Below are 7,905 nucleotides of genomic sequence, written 5' to 3'. Positions count from 1 at the left end.
AATGGACAGAGCCCCTGGTGTCAGATGCTCAGGGGTGGGGCTTTTCAAGGGAAAATAAGTGGCATTCATCCTGGTTCCTCCCTCTTTGGATCCAAGGGAAGTTTGAGAGACAAGCAGGCCCCAGTGTCAGGTGTAGCGATGACACCGAGGTTTAGCGGTGACAGCCATGGGGACAATGAGCCTTGAGCCATGGTCTACATTTTAAATGACACACTTTAAGAATTCACAGTTTGAGGCAGGCCAGGGGTGTTTTTAAAGAAAGCTGCAATGGATTCTATGAACAAGATCTTTAATGTCTTTCTTATCATGAAAGGAAGTTTCCGATGGGGTAGGCAAAGAGAGGGCTGGGTTGGGTGCCCTTAGAACTGCTAAAGGAATCTGAATCCAGGGCTGCAGCTGACTCAGCAGGGAGTCACTCCCTTTGTCAGAACTTTGTTTTCCTCTGTGCTGAGCAGGCTGGAATTGAGGGGCAGACTCATTCATTTCCTGACACTAAAACTATTCCTGGCCAAGGAAGCCAAATAGAAAAACTGAATGAAAAAAAAAAAAAGCACATATGTGCTCTGTCTAAATTAATAAATAATTTTAAAAATATACTTTCTATGTCGCTGTCACCTTTTGAAAGTAACAGGAAAATGTCATGACATTTCACCCTAATTATCTCAGCATGGATCTCTTATAAATTAGAAAAAAATTCCTGCATCAATCACACTACCATTTATGCACATTAACAAGAAAATTTCCCTGGCCTGAACACTGGGACAGCAGCCATAGGTGCTCAGGAAGCAAAGTGTCAGTAAATTATTGCAAAACAGAAGTCAGTGCATAGACATTGAAATTGTTCCAAGAATAGCTTCGTGGCTGTTGAGTTTTCTGGGTACATGTTCAATCCAGATTCACACATCGAATTAGGTTCTCACGCCTCTTTCCTTGTTGAGTAAACGTTCTTAAGGAAATGCCATGGTACGTGGCAAGGGGCCTTACTGGAGTTATTACATAACTCTTATATGTAAATAAGAGTTTGAGTTAAGAGAGTGGTTCCCATCTTTTTCATGTGTGGCATCACTCCTGATTGATATGTCCTTAATGACTGCTGTACTTAACATGATTATTATAAAAGTAATACACTTGCATTTAAAAACTAACCCATAGAAGAGAGTGAATTTCTCCTACAATCCTGTTGCAATCCCAGGAACCACCGATAGCACTGTGGTTTTACACTTGTTGTCCTTTCTAGCTCTCAGTACATTTGTGAGGCCTTGTTAGAGAAGGAGGTGAAATTGCTCTGAAATAGGAAAGTCACTGTGAAATGCAGCACCTCTGTGTCCCTGGGGAAGAAGCCACCAAGGCTTAGGGAACATGGGCCTGGTTGCTCAAGGACAGCTGGGCTGACTGTTCCCATGAAGATTCCTATGGTTGCAGCTATTTCTTTTTTCCTGGCACAGCCCGATGTGACTCCTTCAGAGCAGTGTTCATCCTGGTGATAAAGTGTGTTTGATAAAGATCAAGGGAGGAGCACTTTTGTCTTAAAGGTAGGGTTATTATCTTGCTTCAGCAAGGAAGACTATCCACCAGCACAGATATGGGTTTTTTCCCAAACCAGAGGCTGTTTTCTGTGGCAAAGTGGTTCATTTCCCCAGGCAAGAGTGGGCATTCCTTTAGATAGGCTCCCAGAAAGCAAAGTCTCTCATATCTATAAGTTTAGAAAGCAAAGTTTCTCTGCATTGTGTCCTCAATGATAAATAACAGAAGCAGTGTTACTGGCTCTCAATTCTGGAGCCAGGACCAGCTTCATGGGCTTGAGGGCTGGGCAGTGACACAGGGACCTGCCCTCAGAAGGGCCAGTGCCTGGTAGCAGGCTCTGCCGACACCCTCTTGACCTTAGTTTTTTTTCTTTGAACTTCATTTTATAAGTGAAGCCCACTGAGACAATGGAGCAGGCACATGAGCAGAGTGGCTATGAGGGGGGACAAGGTGGGCAGGCTCAGGCCCAGTGACATGAAGGCCACATGCTGGAGCTTGCTGCCCTGAGCACGGGTGCCTTGGAGCGGCCCAGGCACATCTCGACTGGGAAGGAAGATGGCAACGGACCAGGATGGGAGGTGGCAGCAGCAGCAGCAGGTGTCCTCAGCCCTGGGGTGAAAGGAGGGTCTCTGTGTGGAGGCAGCACTGACACCTCTGTGCCTGTGCATTCTCAGAGTCATCCTTGGAGCTTCTGCATGAATATTTACCCCCTGACCTGAGCACCGGGACAGGAATCATAGGTGCTCAGATAGCAAATTGGGAGGAGAGAATCACAAAACAAAAGTGTGCCCATGGACATTGTGAAATAGTATGCCAGGGAGTTCTTGGAATTCCTCAGAGAGTTTAGAGTTCTTCAAGGAGTTATCCAAGGCTCAGAAATATAAATTAAATATATAATGATAGTCACAAAACTTCTGATGGGACAGGCACGGTGGGTCACACCTGTTATCCCAGCACATTGTGAAGCTCTGGTTAGAGGACTGTTTGAAGCCAGTTGTTGGAGACCACCATAGGCACTACAGTGGGCAGTATAGTTAGACCCCAACATTAAAAAAAAAAAAAAAAAAAAAAAAAAAGATTAGCTGAGCACAGCGGCACATGCCCGTAGTCCTAGCTACTTGGGAGGCTGAGGTAGGAGGATCATACGGGTTCAGGAGTCTGAGGCTGCAGTGAGCCATGATCATGTCAACAGATGGAGACCCTACCTCAAAAAGAAAAGAAAAGAAAAGAAAAGAACACTTCTGATCAATCAATTATTAACAAGTAGAGCAATTTTAAAACTTCAGTTCTTCTTGTTAAAGATACAACAATAGAATTCATAAAAAGGAGTTTTGAGTAAGTTACAAATCATGATGCCACATTTGGTCTGCTGTGGGCCTCTGCAACTTACAGAACATGTCAGAAGATGCATCAAAATTCCATTGGAGAAATTTACACTTAAAATTAAATTCAAACTTCCATAAAACTGATTTGCTTAAACAGTTAAATCCTTTGAAAAAAATAGCTCCACAAGAACCACCAGCTACAGATATACTAAAATTTGTGTCAAAATAGTTTATCCCAATATTGTCAGAGTTTAGATAATATTCCAGAAACAGTTGCTTCAGCAGATTCTTTTCAGAAGAAAAAATGAAGTTGCTCAAGGTATAAAGTTTGATGACCTAATAAACTAATTGAGAGAAAAGTTGGCCAGAAAAATTGTTTCATTCATCTAGATCCAATTAATAAAGTATTATTATTTATTCTATTAAAACTGTGACACTGGTTTCTGGTGGGGATTTATATGATTCTGTTCTTACTCTTCTAGAAGTATTATCCCTATTACATTTTTCAAACTATAAAAAATACTGGCTTGAGAAAGCTGAATATCCTCCTGCCTTTCATGACACTTTCTTCTGCTGCTCTTTGAACAAGGCACCCTGCATTTCCATTTTGCACTGAGCCTTGGGAATTTTGCAGCCAGCCCTGCCGTGGCCATTTTTATACAAGTTATCTCATTTAATCCTCAGAAGCAAACATGCCAGGGGGTTATTACCCAAGTTTACAGAGGCAGGTCCTGGGGCCTAGAAAGGTTAGAGGACATGTTCAAGGTCATCTGACTACTAAGTGGCAGAGATGGAATTTGAAATAAAATCCCTCTCTCTTCAAAGCCCATGTTCCTAACCAGCACTACACAATCACCATGGTGTCCTGATAACCTCCCCGCTTCATCCTCTTACAACCCCAAAGCTACAGTAACGCTCTGCCTAAGGCCAGAGTCCACGGGGCTACTGTCACCCTCTCCCATCTCCTGAGCTGAGCGGTGAGTCCACAGCCTGGCCTGGCCTTGCAGGAGGTGAGGGAATGAGCGCGCAGTTACTGCCACCTCGTGGCGGCTTGACTACATGACCCTGAAACGGAGATCTAATCTGTTTCCTGCCTGCCTGAAGCCTAGGTGTGCACCTGAGACTTCTAGTAATTTCCTTTTTCCCCTTAAGGAACCTATCGAGAGTTCTCACAATTTTATGCATTCTCTCAAGCAAGTAGCTTTCATTTATTTATTTTAAATATTCTCTTTTGTGTCCACATTCTTTTTTATTCACTCGTTTTCCTATTTACTTTCAGCTTAATTAGTTCTTTTTTCCCCAGGTTTTTTACAATGGAATATTAGATTGTCTATTTCTGAGCTTTCGACTTCCCATCATAATAGCAGTTAATGTTATCAATTTCCCTCCAAGCACTGCTTTTGTTGTATTGCCACAAATTTTGGTATGTTATGTTTCCATTTGCTGTCATGTGAAAATATTTTTAAATTTCTCCTTTGACTCATTAGAAATATGTTGAGTAATGTCCAAATATGTGAGGAATTTTCCAGCTATTTTCCTTTAGTCACAGCTTCATACATTCCACTGTGGATAGACATTATGCTTCATATGACTTTCAATTGTTTTGATTTTTTTGTTTCTTAGTCCAATATGAGCTCTCTTAGATAATATTTTAATGCATTTTACTGTTATCGGGAGGAGTGTCCTGTAAAGCTTATATAGGTCATAATGGATGATACTGTTGTTCAAGTTCTCTCTATCTTTATTTATACTTTGCTGCTAAAAAAAACTATTTCAAAGAAAAAAGTGTTGAAATATTCAATGGTAATTCTTAATTTTTCAACTTCTTCTCTTAGTTCTATCAATTTCTTTTTAAAAATTTTGAGATTCTCTTATTAGGTGCATACTAATTTAATAATAATGATATGTGTTCTTGGTGATTTAACAACTTTATCACTGGAAAACATAGGCTCTTTATCAGTAATAATACACCTTGCTGTAAAATCTACTTTGATTTATAGTCAGTTAGCCGATACAGCTAATTCTGTTTTCATTAGATTAATGTTTCCATGCTATAACTCTTTCTGTCCCTTTACTATCAACCTATCTTTGTCCTTATATTTGATAAAGACATTGGGTTTTTATAGACAGCGTGTATTTGGGTCTTGTTTTATACTACAAGTTTGCTAGTGAGGAATTCTCTTAGTTTTTGTTATTGTCATTAGAAAATGCCTTTACGCGGTGGGTCACGCCTGTAATCCCAGCACTTTGGGAGTCCGAGGTGGGCGGATCACGAGGTCAGGAGATCCAGACCATCCTGGCTAATACGGTCAAACCCTATCTCTACTACAAATACGAAAAAAATTAACCGGGCATGGTGGCGGGTGCCTGTAGTCCCAGCTACTCGGGAGGCTGAGGCAGGAGAATGGCATGAAACCGGGAGGCGGAGCTTGCAGTGAGCCGAGATCACACCATTGCACTCCAGTCTGCGTGACAGCGAGACTCCGTCTCAAAAAAAAAAAAAAAAAAAAAAAAAAAAGGAAAAGAAAATGCCTTTACTTATTACTGGAATATGTGTTTAGCATTAATCTAGAAATGTATTTTTGTTTGTCAGGGTCCTATGTTGACTTATTTTTCTTCTTTTGGTACTTAAATATGTCACTTTATTTTTTCTACTTCTGTAAGCAGTGTCTTCTCTCAGCATGCTTTTAAGATTTTCTCATTATTTTTGATTCAAAACAATTTGATTATTGATATGGTTTGGCTCTGTGTCCCTACTCAAATCTCATCTGGAATTATAATCCCATAATCCCCAGTGTCGGGGGGCGGGACCTGGTGGGAGGTGATTGGATCATGGGGAGGTGATTTCTGCCTTGCTGTTCTCATGATAGTGAGTGAATTCTCAAGAGATGTGATGGTTTTATAAATGGCAGTTTCCTTCTGTGCTTACTCTTGTGCTCTGTCTCTCTTCCTCTCTCTCTCTCTCCCTCTCTCTTTCGTCTGACACTGTGGAAGACTTGCTTGCTTCTGCTTCACCTTCCATCGCGATTGTGAGATTCCTGAGGCCTCCTAGCCATGCTTTCTGTTAATCCTGCATAACTGGGAGTCAATGAAACCTCTTTTATTTATAATTATCCAGTCTCAGGTAGTTCTTTATAGCAGTGTGAAAATGAACTTGTATAATTATGATATTCTTGTTCTGTTTTTTTTTAAATAATTATTCTTCTTGGATGTCTTTCAATAGCGAATTTGTATGTTTCCAGTCTCACCAAATTTATAAAAATAGGCTATTATTTCATTAACTTTATGCTTTCTCCTGGAACTTCTTTCTGCCTTCAAACACACATAGGTGCTAGATTGCTTGATATTTCTACGAAGTGCACTGTTTATTTTTCATCCAGAGTTTTTTTTTCTCCCTTTGCTTCATTTTTTCATTTGTTTGTGTTAATGTAGACTCAGGCTTACTGATCCTTTCTTCTATACTGTCATATGTCATTAATCCAATTCAGAAAATTTTTTGTTCTCATGATCATTTTGTTTTATTGCTGGAAGGCCCATTTGGTTCTTTTTATGTGTTCCTCCTCATCAAAAAGGTTTTCTCTTCAGCCTTTGACATATTTATAACTTTTATAATAGCTCCTTTACGTTCCCTTTTCTGATCCTAGTACCTTTGTCATTATTGGGTCTGTTTTTACTGAATGACTTTTCTCCTAGTTATGGGCTGTATTTTCCTACTTCTTTTCATGCTTGGAAATTTTTGATTGGATTCAGTATATTATAAAGCCTATTTTTTTTTTTTTAATTTGGAAACAGGGTCTTGCTCTGTTGCCCAGGCTGGAATGCAGTGGTGCAATCTCAGATCACTGCAACCTCTGCCTCCCTGGTTTAAGCAATTCTCTTGCCTCAGCCTCCTGAGTACCTGGGACTACAGGCCTGTGCCACCATGCCCAGATAATTTTTCTATTTTTAGTAGGCATAGGTTGGCCTGGCTGGTCTCGAGCTCATGCCCTCAAGTGATTCACCTGTCTTGGCTTCCAAAAGTGCTGAGATTACAGTCATGAACTGCCACGCCTGGACAGCTTGAATTGTTGAGTAACAGTTTTGGTTGTTTTTTTTCCCCAAAGAATGCTAGACATCATCTGGTTCATTTTGGGGGTTCTATACGTTCATTTGGTTTTTTCAGGAATGGCTTGAAAATTTCTTGAAGCAGTTGCAGAGCAGTTTAATCTAGAGCTAACTAGCACCACTACTTGCTGATGGCTTTCTGAGGTTCCGAGTTCTCTCCACTTTGCTGTGGGGATGCAAAGTTTTCAAGACTTGTCTGTCCTCCTGAAAATGCCGTTCACTCCCTTATGGAGTTTTTACTTTTTTCTGGCCTGGGGAAGTCTTAGCCCAAGTGTGCACACATCATAACATAGCCCAAGAGTGAAGGCATTCTTCTCTTCTCCAACACTCAAGATCAATGCTTCCTTTCAGTAGCCCACTCTCTGATATATGCACTGGAAATTGGGGTCTGATACAGGTTGGATGTTTGTACTTTCCAAATACTATGTTGAAATGTAATCCCCAGTCTTGGAGGTGGGACCTGGCAGGAGGTGTTGGGGTCATTGGGGTGGATCCCTCATGAATGGCTTGGTGCTGTCCTGGAGATAATCTGTGAGTTCCTTCTTTGAGTCATGGGAGATCTGGTTGTTTCACACAGTGTGGCACCTCCCCAACTCTGGCTCCTTCTCCTGGCTTGTGATACTCCTGCTCCCCCTTCCCCTTCCTACACAAAAGGAAGCCTTCTGAGGCCTCAAAAGGAGTAGATGATGTCACCATGCTACTCATACAGCCTACAGAATAAGGAGCCAAAATAAACTTCTTTTCCTTATGAATTACCCAGCATTAGGTATTCCTTTATAGGAGTAAAAACAAACTGACACAGAAAATTGGTACTGTGCAGGGGGCATTGCTGTAAAGACAGCTGAAAATATGGAAGTGGCTTTGTCACTGGGTACTGGCAGAGGTTGAAAGAGTTTGTAGGGCCCAGCAAAAGATAGGAAGATGAGGGAAAGTTTGGAACTCTTTAGAAACT

Source organism: Pan paniscus, chromosome 7, assembly GCF_029289425.2.
Source record: "Pan paniscus chromosome 7, NHGRI_mPanPan1-v2.0_pri, whole genome shotgun sequence".
NCBI lineage: Eukaryota > Metazoa > Chordata > Mammalia > Primates > Hominidae > Pan > Pan paniscus.
The sequence above is the reverse complement of the archived record's forward strand: the minus strand, read 5'-3'. Positions refer to the sequence as shown.